The 12849-nt window shown below is 44.9% G+C and overlaps 2 non-coding genes and 2 pseudogenes across 2 annotated transcripts; all 4 read left to right on the forward strand.

The window, feature by feature from the left end:
* The first annotated feature begins 5201 nt into the window (after nt 1–5201).
* Nucleotides 5202–5415, forward strand: LOC141182006 (U2 spliceosomal RNA; annotated as a pseudogene).
* A 1109-nt stretch (nt 5416–6524) lies between these two features.
* On the forward strand, nt 6525–6715 carry LOC141181158 (U2 spliceosomal RNA). Its single transcript, XR_012256761.1, has one exon. It is a non-coding gene; the product is annotated as a U2 spliceosomal RNA (small nuclear RNA).
* A 1109-nt stretch (nt 6716–7824) lies between these two features.
* LOC141181159 (U2 spliceosomal RNA) lies at nt 7825–8015 on the forward strand. The gene has a single exon (XR_012256762.1). It is a non-coding gene; the product is annotated as a U2 spliceosomal RNA (small nuclear RNA).
* A 1109-nt stretch (nt 8016–9124) lies between these two features.
* On the forward strand, nt 9125–9202 carry LOC141182081 (U2 spliceosomal RNA; annotated as a pseudogene).
* The last annotated feature ends 3647 nt before the right edge of the window (nt 9203–12849 follow it).

Genomic DNA, 12849 nt, shown 5'->3' on the forward strand with positions numbered 1-12849 from the left:
GTGATCTAGGTGGATCTTTGCACTTGGCCTTCTGGATCTTGGTCCAGCTGCTGCTATTGGGTGTGGAGCAAAGTCTAGATTTGCCTTTTCTTCCTGGAGGACGGTTCTTTTTCGTGGTGTGGAGGTCGGTAGGACGAAGAGGATTGAAATCCGGGTGGAGCTGCGATCTGCTGTGTCGTTTTTTTTTCCTGATCATCTGTGGAAAAAGAAGGAGGAAAAGAATATGGAATCGAAGAGGCCATTTGGAGGTAGGAGGGAAAATCGGGAGAACAATTCCAATGACTATTTTTCAGAGGATTATCCTTTGAAGGATACACTCCGTTTGTTGGTGGCTCCTGGTTATCGGCAGGAAAAGGATTCCGAGTTTATCTTCAGAGAGATTTGTAAATTTCTGAAGATTGAAAAGGAGGAACTTTTTTGTTTTCAATCCTTTTTTTCGAGAGGGATATATGATTTAACTTTAATGGGAAACTCTCAGTGTGAAAGAGCCTATACTCTCTATGAAGTTAATAGGGAGAAAGAGCTTTTTGTTGGAGTGAGAGTGATTCCCTCCTTTCAGTTCTCCATGAAACTGCTAACAATACATTTGTTCAGTCCATTTGTTACTGATAGTGAAGTAATAAACTATCTAAGTGCATATTGTGAGAAAGTTATCCCAAGAAAACGTGGGGAAACTAGGTTCGGAGTGTGGAACGGAAAAAGGGTTTTTCTGGTAGCCTTCAAGAAGGACCCAGAAGAAGAAGGTGGGGTACTTAGACCACCACCAAATGTCTATGTTAATCGTAGCCGTGGATATCTGTTTTTTTCGGGTATGCCTAATTATTGTTATGGGTGCCGTAAATATGGACATTTGGATATTGTGTGCAAAAAGTGTTGTAGGTGTCCCGGTTCAGCTCATCAGGAGGATGCATGTCCAAATAAGAAGAAAGGAGGCGAGGAGGAGATGGATACTTCATCAGAACATCGGCAGAATGAAGCCGAGGATGGTGAGGAAGCAAGTGAAAAGAGAACTGATGAGCAGGAAATGGAGGAGGTGAGAAAAGTAAAGAAGAAGAAAACACCGGAAGAAGAGAAGAGAAAGAAAGAAGAGAGAGGGAGGAGGTCGGAGGAGGATGAGAAAAGAAAGATGGAAGAAAGGAAGAAGGAGAAGGAGTTAGAAGAAGATAAGAACAGAGAAGAGCAGAAGAAAGAAGGTCGGGAGAAGGAAGAGCAGAAGAAAGAAGAAAAGAAGAAAGAAGAAAAGAAGAATGAAGAACGGAGGATTGAAGAATTGAAGTCTGGGCTGGTGGGTGTGGGACAATTAATGCAGAGAGTCCCTCCACCAAGCAAAGAGAGTAATATAAAAGAACAAGGGGGTGAAGTAAAAAAGGGAGGCGCAGGGGGAAAGGTGGTGGTAGAGAAAAGTCAAAGCCTGCCTGTAATAGGGCCTTCCCCTAGGGGGTTTTTATCTCAGAGTATACCCTGTGGTCAGGAAAGGATGGATTCATCAAAAATTTTGAAAAGAAGTGTAGATGATAAAGAGCGTGGTGTAGGGCCATGTGTAGTAAAAGTATTTGCTTGTGAAAAGGATTTTGACATTTCCAGTACATCAGAGTCGGAAGGGCTGAGTATCGATGAAAGTGCTTTGCAATCCGATGAGGGCGGGGGAGATAGCCCGGTGCCAGTCACTAAAAGATGATCAGGGCGGCTTCCCTGAATGTTCAGGGTTTCAATGACTTATATAAAAGAACTGTGATTTATGACTATTTTAATAATGAAAATTTTGATTTTGTATTTCTTCAAGAATGTAATTTGTCAAAGAAGTTAAATTATGATTTTTTACGGGGTATATGGAAGGGTAATTTATGTTTTTCAGGCGGGAATGAATTCAGAAGTGATGGGGTTGGTTTTATATGTTCCAGGGAATGGGAGATTACCAACTACGAAGAAATATACCCTGGTAGGATTCTAAGAGTGGATGTAGAAAGGAATGGGAAGAAATATAGATGTTTTAATATTTATGCCAATACAGAAAAAGTTTTAAGGTTACATTTGTTTGAAATTTTGCAGCTTTTTATCCCAGGTGTAGTTCCAGTAATTTTAGGGGGAGATTTTAATTGTCAACTAAATAATGTAAAAAATGGTTCGGTTTCTTGTCTCAAGGGTATTTTATCTTCTTTTAACCTAAAAGATGCTTGGTGGTTGGACGGGCAGAAGAAGGAGTATGAAATTACTTGGGAAGGAAGAGGTTGTTCCTCGAGAATAGATTATTTGTTTATATCCAAGGATTTTACTTGTTCTAATTTTAAAACGCATAAAGCACCTTTTTCTGATCATAGAATAATTGAATGTACACTGATGGTAGAGGCGGATGAGGGAAAAAGGCCGTCTCATTGGAAACTGAATGTATCATTGTTACAGCATAAGGAGGTAAGGGAGGATTTTAAATTTTTCTTTGAGAAACTGAAATTAGAAAAGAAATGTTTTGACTCTACTTTTAAATGGTGGGACTACATGAAAAAGGAAGTTAAATTATTCTTTATGGAAGTAGGCAAGAGGAAAGCTGCGGATAAGCGACAGTCATACAATAACCTTAATGCAAATCTACAGTGTCTGTATCAGTTTAGGAATAATGGAGTTAATGTGGAGGAGGAAATTATGGTGACGAAGGAAAAAATTCAAAAATGTCTGAGAGAAAAAGGAAAAGAAATTATCTTTAATTCTCGTGTGAAGGTGTTGGAGGAAGACGAGAAATGTACTAAATTCTTTTTTAAAAAAATCTGTGAGAAAAAGGCCTTTATGGGGGTTTTAGAGGGGGAAAGGAGTTTGGAGGGGAAAAAGATGAAAGTGAAAGAATTTTATGATAACCTGTTTTCAGCAAAAAATACAGATAGGTCTTTGAAGGAGCATTTTTTAGGAGGGTTGGATAAATGTTTTACTAAGGAAAATAAATTATTATTATCAGAGGGTATTTCAAAAGAAGAAGTTTTTAATACAGTTAATACATTGCAAAACGGTAAGACACCAGGGTCGGATGGGTTACCCATTGAGTTTTATAAAATATTATGGGATATTGTGGGGAATGAATTTTATGAAATGTTTTTAAAAGTTGAGTCTTTATGTCGTGTCCCGGAGTCATGGTTGGAGGGGGTAATTGTTTTATTATACAAAAGAGGTGATAGAGAATTGCTAAAAAACTGGAGACCGATTACTCTTTTAAATACAGATTATAAAGTTTATGCGAAGCTGTTGGCAAATAGATTAAAGAAAGTGGTGAGTTCGGTGATAGATATAGACCAAACGTGTGCAGTTCCAACGCGGAAGATCAGTGACTCGTTGATTTTAATTAGAGACATAATATGGGATGTTTCCGATAGAAGACAGAAGATGGCGTTAATTATTCTGGATTTTGAAAAGGCTTATGATAGAGTCGCCCATGATTTTTTATTCGATGTTTTAAGGAGAATGGGTTGCCCGGATGATTTTAGTAAACGTATTAAATCCTTGTATCAAGCATGTTTTAGTAAAGTATCTGTAAATGGGTTTTTATCTGGAAGTGTAAAGATTAATTGTGGGGTGAAACAGGGATGCCCCTTATCCCCTATTCTTTTTATCTGTGCGATTGAGCCTCTTTTAACTGCTTTTAGGAAGGACAAAGTGATTAATGGTTTTTTTATTCCTGGGAGTTGGGGAGAGCAGGTTAAAGTGGTGGCTTTTATGGATGATGTGACTGTTTTTGTAAAAGATTTAAGAAGTATGAATAGGGTTTTAAGAACGGTTGAATGGTTTGGGGCGGCATCAGGTTTTAAGATCAATTTGGAGAAATCTGGTGTTTTAACGATGGGCGGTTTTATCTTAGAATCCGATTGTAAATTATTGAGAGTCTTTGAAGCAAAGATTTTAGGCATCTATTTTTCGGAAGAGTGTGGAAATGTAAAAAATTGGGAATCACTGTTGGAGAGGGTTAGGAAAAAGGTGTCTTTTTGGAATCTGAGAGAGCTAACGTTGGAAGGGAAGATTTTAATTATCAAGCAGGTTTTACTCCCAATGATTTTATATGTTGCAACCATTTTTATTCCACCTGTCAATGCGATGAAAAAAATTATTAAAGTATGTTTTAATTTTTTATGGAGATCAAAAATGGAAAGGGTTAAGCGCGAAGAATTGTATAAGCCAAAAAAGAAAGGTGGTAAAGGTTATCCTGATATCAAAGCCTTTTTATATGCAAAGTATATGGCAAACTGCATAAATATTTTATTAGGGTCAGAATCGAAGCTTAAAGCCTTTTCTATTTATAATTTGGGTTTCTATATAAGAAAATATAAGTGGGTGGACATGAGATTGAATAGACCTTATAGATTTTTACCCCCAAGTAACTATGTTGTGCTGGAAAAGATTTTGAGAGATTATGATCTAAAAGGTTTTGATCTTAAGGTACTGAGGTGTCATAAAAAGATATTACAAGTCTTGGAAGGAAGGTTAAACACTAGTCCAGTGGAGCACTTTATGCCAAAGATAGTGGACAGGATTTGGCTGAATGTAAACTATGTGTTCTTATCAAATGAACATAAAGATTTGTTATGGTATATAATAAAGGATTGCTTACCGACACGAGAATTTCAGCATAGACGTGGTCTTGTTCGTTTTGAAAAATGTCCAAGACAGAGATGTGGAGGTAGTGAGACTCCTATGCACGTATTCTGGAATTGCGAGTTTGCACAAAAAGTCTGGAGGAAAATGTGCAATCTGATTAAAGCTGTGAGTAATGTTAATTTTTTAGATTTTAACAGGGTGTTCTATGGGATGGGTGTAAAGGAAGAAGATTTTAAGGTGGTGTGGGTGATTATAACATGTGTAAAGATGGCAATTTGGAAGGTGAGAAACATTTTGATTTTTAAACATAATGAAGTGTCTGTTGAACAGTGTATTAAGTTGTGTCTAAGTTATTTATTTATGTATTTTTGGAAGGACAAAATGGTTTTGGGCATAAGAAAAGCAGATGTATTGTGGAAGCAAAATGAATGGAATATACTTACTGTGTAGCCTTTGTTGTCATTGAAAATCTTTTTCTGGAAAAATACAAATATTAATTACAGGAAAAAAAAAAAAAGTTAAAAAGAAAGTTAAGAAAAAGGAAAGAAGGAAATATATATGTATATATATATATATATATATATATATAAAAAAAAAAAAACACACGATGATGGATTTGAGTCTTGGTTTTTGCTTTTAAAGATGTAAGACTTTGTAATCTGAGTGTAAAAAAAAAAAAAAAAAAAAAAATCTGTTCTTATCAGTTTAATATCTGATACGTCCCCTATCTGGGGACCATATATTAAAGGGATTTTTAGAACAGGGAGATGGAAAAAGAGCTTGCTCTGTCCACTCCACGCATTGACCTGGTATTGCAGTATCTCCAGGACCGGTGCACCCCTTCTTTAATGCAGTTTCTAAAATCAGAAAGAATTGAATTCAATGTTTTTTGTTCATTTTGCTTGTTTGTCGGATTTTGGGATGGACTCTTTGGCTTCGCTTTTCTTCTCCTCATTGGATTTTTCATGTTCAAAGTTGCAGAAGCCAGATGACAAGCTCATTTTGGTTCAACTTCAGCAACTGTGCATTGCATTGCCATGTAATGTAACGCAATGCTATCTATCTAGCTCTCCCTCTGTACTTCCTTTTGGATAAACAGACATATTAGGCAAGCATTTTGGAGCTTTCACCTAAATAACTACAGGTGGTGAGATAAGCTGCACAATATAATTGACCTTTCAGTATATTGTTGCACACACACCATCTATTTAGCAAATGCCCTTGTTATCAACAGCAGCCTTTTAAACTCACCTGAGCTAACAGGTATGTGCGCTGGTTACTCTGCTGCGCTTAAAATTTCTTTTTTGGCTTGCTACAATGCCTTTTCTGAAACGTTGTCTCCCTCTGCTGGAACACTGACTTCTTTCATTTAATGCCTGCAGACTATAAAAGAGAACCCAACCCAAAAAGTTGGGTTGATTAGTCTGTGGCATTCTGTTAAACTGTTGCTTATGGCGGTCTCTGTGAGCTTCTCAGTGACATTCAGCCAGCCAGGTATCCTGCCTGCAGTAGATGGAATGTGGCAATGGAACGCTGGCTGCGCGTGTCATAATAGGCTCTGAGCCTTTATATACCTGCGCACAGCAGCAGCCACCTTCAGTCTGCTGCTGGACAGCCAGCAGCAGCAGGAGAGGTAAGTAATCAGCAGCCCTCCTGCTAAGGGTAGACAGCTGCTCGTTCCACCCCACCCCCCGCCTTAATTGGTTCTCCTCCCTTCCAACGGTGTTGAGGCGGGTGGGAACAGCAGGGGGTGAGGGTGCTGTGTTTAAAGAGGTGGAGTTATGCAGATCTAAAACGCGTGGATTGCAGCAGCAGCAAGCCGAAAAGTGCAGGCATGTAAGGGATCTAGAGGTTGACAACATGTCTTCTTAACGGGAGTCCAGGAGCTCATCTCCACAAATGGACTTTTCAGGATCCTTAGGTGGCTCCGTAGTTCGAAACCAATTCTGGTTATCGCTTCTCGGCCTTTTGGCTAAGATCAAGTGTAGTATCTGTTCTTATCAGTTTAATATCTGATACGTCCCCTATCTGGGGACCATATATTAAATGGATTTTTAGAACAGGGAGATGGAAAAAGAGCTTGCTCTGTCCACTCCACGCATTGACCTGGTATTGCAGTATCTCCAGGACCGGTGCACCCCTTCTTTAATGCAGTTTCTAAAATCAGAAAGAATTGAATTCAATGTTTTTTGTTCATTTTGCTTGTTTGTCGGATTTTGGGATGGACTCTTTGGCTTCGCTTTTCTTCTCCTCATTGGATTTTTCATGTTCAAAGTTGCAGAAGCCAGATGACAAGCTCATTTTGGTTCAACTTCAGCAACTGTGCATTGCATTGCCATGTAATGTAACGCAATGCTATCTATCTAGCTCTCCCTCTGTACTTCCTTTTGGATAAACAGACATATTAGGCAAGCATTTTGGAGCTTTCACCTAAATAACTACAGGTGGTGAGATAAGCTGCACAATATAATTGACCTTTCAGTATATTGTTGCACACACACCATCTATTTAGCAAATGCCCTTGTTATCAACAGCAGCCTTTTAAACTCACCTGAGCTAACAGGTATGTGCGCTGGTTACTCTGCTGCGCTTAAAATTTCTTTTTTGGTTTGCTACAATGCCTTTTCTGAAACGTTGTCTCCCTCTGCTGGAACACTGACTTCTTTCATTTAATGCCTGCAGACTATAAAAGAGAACCCAACCCAAAAAGTTGGGTTGATTAGTCTGTGGCATTCTGTTAAACTGTTGCTTATGGCGGTCTCTGTGAGCTTCTCAGTGACATTCAGCCAGCCAGGTATCCTGCCTGCAGTAGATGGAATGTGGCAATGGAACGCTGGCTGCGCGTGTCATAATAGGCTCTGAGCCTTTATATACCTGCGCACAGCAGCAGCCACCTTCAGTCTGCTGCTGGACAGCCAGCAGCAGCAGGAGAGGTAAGTAATCAGCAGCCCTCCTGCTAAGGGTAGACAGCTGCTCGTTCCACCCCACCCCCCGCCTTAATTGGTTCTCCTCCCTTCCAACGGTGTTGAGGCGGGTGGGAACAGCAGGGGGTGAGGGTGCTGTGTTTAAAGAGGTGGAGTTATGCAGATCTAAAACGCGTGGATTGCAGCAGCAGCAAGCCGAAAAGTGCAGGCATGTAAGGGATCTAGAGGTTGACAACATGTCTTCTTAACGGGAGTCCAGGAGCTCATCTCCACAAATGGACTTTTCAGGATCCTTAGGTGGCTCCGTAGTTCGAAACCAATTCTGGTTATCGCTTCTCGGCCTTTTGGCTAAGATCAAGTGTAGTATCTGTTCTTATCAGTTTAATATCTGATACGTCCCCTATCTGGGGACCATATATTAAATGGATTTTTAGAACAGGGAGATGGAAAAAGAGCTTGCTCTGTCCACTCCACGCATTGACCTGGTATTGCAGTATCTCCAGGACCGGTGCACCCCTTCTTTAATGCAGTTTCTAAAATCAGAAAGAATTGAATTCAATGTTTTTTGTTCATTTTGCTTGTTTGTCGGATTTTGGGATGGACTCTTTGGCTTCGCTTTTCTTCTCCTCATTGGATTTTTCATGTTCAAAGTTGCAGAAGCCAGATGACAAGCTCATTTTGGTTCAACTTCAGCAACTGTGCATTGCATTGCCATGTAATGTAACGCAATGCTATCTATCTAGCTCTCCCTCTGTACTTCCTTTTGGATAAACAGACATATTAGGCAAGCATTTTGGAGCTTTCACCTAAATAACTACAGGTGGTGAGATAAGCTGCACAATATAATTGACCTTTCAGTATATTGTTGCACACACACCATCTATTTAGCAAATGCCCTTGTTATCAACAGCAGCCTTTTAAACTCACCTGAGCTAACAGGTATGTGCGCTGGTTACTCTGCTGCGCTTAAAATTTCTTTTTTGGTTTGCTACAATGCCTTTTCTGAAACGTTGTCTCCCTCTGCTGGAACACTGACTTCTTTCATTTAATGCCTGCAGACTATAAAAGAGAACCCAACCCAAAAAGTTGGGTTGATTAGTCTGTGGCATTCTGTTAAACTGTTGCTTATGGCGGTCTCTGTGAGCTTCTCAGTGACATTCAGCCAGCCAAGTATCCTGCCTGCAGTAGATGGAATGTGGCAATGGAACGCTGGCTGCGCGTGTCATAATTGGCTCTGAGCCTTTATATACCTGCGCACAGCAGCAGCCACCTTCAGTCTGCTGCTGGACAGCCAGCAGCAGCAGGAGAGGTAAGTAATCAGCAGCCCTCCTGCTAAGGGTAGACAGCTGCTCGTTCCACCCCACCCCCCGCCTTAATTGGTTCTCCTCCCTTCCAACGGTGTTGAGGCGGGTGGGAACAGCAGGGGGTGAGGGTGCTGTGTTTAAAGAGGTGGAGTTATGCAGATCTAAAACGCGTGGATTGCAGCAGCAGCAAGCCGAAAAGTGCAGGCATGTAAGGGATCTAGAGGTTGACAACATGTCTTCTTAACGGGAGTCCAGGAGCTCATCTCCACAAATGCACTTTTCAGGATCCTTAGGTGGCTCCGTAGTTCGAAACCAATTCTGGTTATCGCTTCTCGGCCTTTTGGCTAAGATCAAGTGTAGTATCTGTTCTTTTAAGAACACAAGAGCTACGATCTACACTTGACGAGAGCGATCGAACTCGGAAGGAGAAGAGCTTCGGAGCCCAGCTGACATCGGAGAAGGAAGGCGGATATCGGTGGGAGGAAGAAGCTCTAAAGAATCCAGAAGAAGACGAAGACTCGGAGAAGAATCGGGCTGTCCTGTGGAATCTTCGAGGAAGAAAATCATCGAGACAAAGACCTTTCGGGGAATTTGTCCAGAACACGACGGGAGAAGAATCTGCATAGCTCCACCCATTCCGGGAAGAGTTCCAGATCCAGCTCCAAGAAGTAACTGCAGGAGGAAAGCCATGGCAAGCGCTGCGAGGAAGGCCGAAAAGAAGAGCCTGGAGCAGGGGACAGCCAGGAGGGCCCAGCCAGGAGCCTATTCTGACCCCAAGGACTCTGCCTCCACGACTGGCCAGCAGAAGGGACCCGAGAAGCGCCGCCACGAAGCTCCAGCCCTGGAGCCATGGATGCGGCAGACGGTGGCCCTGAAGCTGAAGGAAGTGGATGGGAGGGTGCCGGATATGTCCTCGGACGTGTTCTGCCAGAAGATGCTGCTGGATCGAGGCTTCTCCAGGTCGGACACCCTCAGCATCCAGACCTTCTTGACGGGGATCTTCTTCGTCACCTTCGCCACTGTGAACACCTGCAGGAGGTTCTGGGAAATGGTAAGCGCAAAAGGACCGGATAATTCTTTCTCTGCCTTTACAGGTAGCTGCCCTATCCAGAGGGACGAAAGGAGGATCACGGTCTCCATGCGCAACCCGCACACCCCAGGCCAAGACATCTGTACCTTCCTGAGACGCTTCTGTTTGGTTGTGAAGGAACCCTCTCACATCCTGAATGGACTCGGCTTCTGGACAGGTAAGTGGTCGGTGACCGTTAGACTTCACAGGGACCTGGCGTACTCAGACGGACTTCGGCACCTGCCCCCGACATTCTCCCTGGGCAACTCCTACGGCCTCATCTATTACCCGGACATGCCGCGGAACTGCAGGAGATGCGGCAAGAACGGCCACGAGATGAAGGACTGCAAGGAGGATGCCTGCAGGATTTGTCGAGTGACAGGACACAGCTCGAAGGACTGCCCGAAGAAGACGTCCTGCAACCTGTGTGGGCTGGCGGCTCATCTGTACAAGGATTGCCCCAAGCGTGAGAGATCCTGGGCATCGGTGGTTGCGACGACCCCAGCTCCAGAGGACAAGGCCCCGACGACCAGGCCTGTGAAGGTCAAGGACGCGACGACCAAGGCCCCAGCGGCCAAGGCTGAGACGACCAAGGCCAAAGCGGTCAAGGAGTCGGTGGCCAAAGCCCCAGCGACGGTCCCAGCAGCTCCGAAGCAGAAGAAAAAGTCAAAGGAGGGTAAGAGTTCTGTCACCCCTCTCTCGATCCCTCCCCCTGCCACCCCCGTCCAATCCCCCCCCACCCCGGCCACCCCTGCTGAGGATTCCACTTCCTCTTCCTCCTTCCCCTACTCCTCAGCAGGTGTCCTTTCCCCTGCCCCGGCAGCCACTCTCCCTCCCCAGACCATGGTAGCGGTGGAATTAACCTTTCCTCCACCCGCCGCTATCTATTCCGAGGAGGATTTTCCCCTTCTTGTCTCCCCAGTTCCAACCCGGGGAAAGAGGAAGGTGGAGGACAGCCCTGCTACTGAATCCTCCAAAAAGAAGATTCTGGATTTCGTAGGCGAAAAGGAGGATACCCTCCCTGAGCCAGAAGAGATGGAGCACATGGTTGAGACCCTGGTGGCCGAGCCAGAAGAGGAGGAACTGGTGGTCGCCGAGATCGAGGCCGCGCTGCTTGACCAGATGGAGGAAGAGGGCCTGCTGGTGATCCCGTCACCAGCAGTCAACACCGACGAGGGACCACCCGACCGGAGTGGTAACTAAGGTGTATTGCCTGCGCTAACTTTTTCTTTTTTCCCTACATGATGGCTAATATTAACTTATTTTCCATTAATGTCAGGAGCATCAAGGACAAGTTCAGACGTCAGACTATTTATGCCTTCCTTACTTCCCAGTTGTGTGATGTTTATATGTTGCAGGAATGTTCCCTTCCCTCCTCTAGGTCCTTCAAACATCTGGCCAGGGAGTGGTCCCACGGTCCATCCTACTGGTCTGGTGGGGGTGACTGCAAGTCTGCGGGGGTCGCAATTCTGATCAGGGGGGGCGCATTGACGCTTGAGTCCGTCCAGGAGCTCATCTGCGGCAGGGCTCTTGTTGTAGATGGCAACTGGGCGGGAGAACCTGTCAGGTTCATCAACGTGTATGCGTCCCCACTGAAGAATGAGCGTTTGGAGCTTTTCCAGACCCTGCGGCTTCAGCTTGCCATCACCAGGACCTTAGTGATGGCCGGGGATTTCAACTGCCCCATCGAGGAGGATGGTCGTAGTTCTGGCACATCTGCCAAGTTGGACATCACGTCCAAGCTGCTCATCGAGATGGTAACCGAGGCCTCTCTTCAGGACGTGGTGGGCTCCATGGGGAGAGGCTCCACAAACTATTCGTGGAGCCGACCCGATGGCTCACTCCGCTCCAGGATTGACTTTGTGTTCACCTCTCGGGCAGTCAGGCAGAGTAGGCACTCGATGGTCCCCTGCTTCTTCTCCGACCACAGAGCCATTCACTTACAAGGTGTCCTCGGCGACGGTTTTCCGTCCGGCCCCGGCTCCTGGAAGCTGAATTGTGCTCTGCTGGCTCAGGATGAAGTCATGGAGGAGCTGAGAGCAGCCTACGCAATGTGGCAGTCCTACAAGGGTAGCTTCCAAACAGTCTCTGATTGGTGGGAATATGTTAAACTTGAGTTTCGCTGTTTCTTTCAGGCCAAGGGTCGACAACAGGCGTGTGAGAAGAGGAGGGACTTCAGAGGGCTGCAGCGCGAGCTGCGGTCGCTGCAGGACCTTCTTCACTGCGGCTGGGACGTGAGGGAGGAGCTGGAGGAGACCAAGAAGAGCCTGAAAAGGCACTTTGAGGAGGAGTCCAAGCGAATCGTCTTCCGTTCCAAAGTGGAGAATCTGGAGAAGGGTGAGAAATGTAACTCATTCTTTTTCAGGAAACTTCATGCCGGTCACACGCCCCTGAACGAGCTGCGAGACGAGAGCGGAAACATGCGACGTGGGAAGGAGGACGTGATGAGGGTCGTCAGCGACTTCTACAGCGAACTCTACTCCCACAAGACTACCGACCCCGACGCTGCTGATAAGTTCCTGTCAGGTATCACTAACCATCTTGATCCTGCAGGCACTGCAGCCTTGGACAAACCGCTGATGGTGGGTGAATTGCTCTCTGCCGCTAAATCCTTTAGGACCGGCAGGACCCCGGGCAGTGACGGACTTCCAGCGGAGCTCTATGTAGCGCTGGGAGACCTCATCTGTCCGGACCTGTTGGATCTGTACGAGGAGATGGTGGTGGAGGGTAAAATGCCTCCATCTTTGAGGGAAGGAATGGTCACGATCCTGCACAAGCGGAAGGGAGAGAGGTGCGACCTGAGAAATTGGCGTCCCATCACTCTGCTCAACGTGGACTACAAGATCCTGGCCAAGACGATGGCGACACGACTTAAGACGGTCATCGGACGGATCATCCACCCGGACCAGACCTGCGGCATCCCTGGACGTTGCATCGCAGACAGCCTCGCTCTCGTGCGGGACACGGTCGAGTACATCAA

Source organism: Phyllobates terribilis, unplaced genomic scaffold (assembly GCF_046119375.1).
Source record: "Phyllobates terribilis strain yellow unplaced genomic scaffold, ASM4611937v1 Scaffold_34__1_contigs__length_13252353, whole genome shotgun sequence".
NCBI classification, from domain to species: Eukaryota; Metazoa; Chordata; class Amphibia; order Anura; family Dendrobatidae; genus Phyllobates; species Phyllobates terribilis.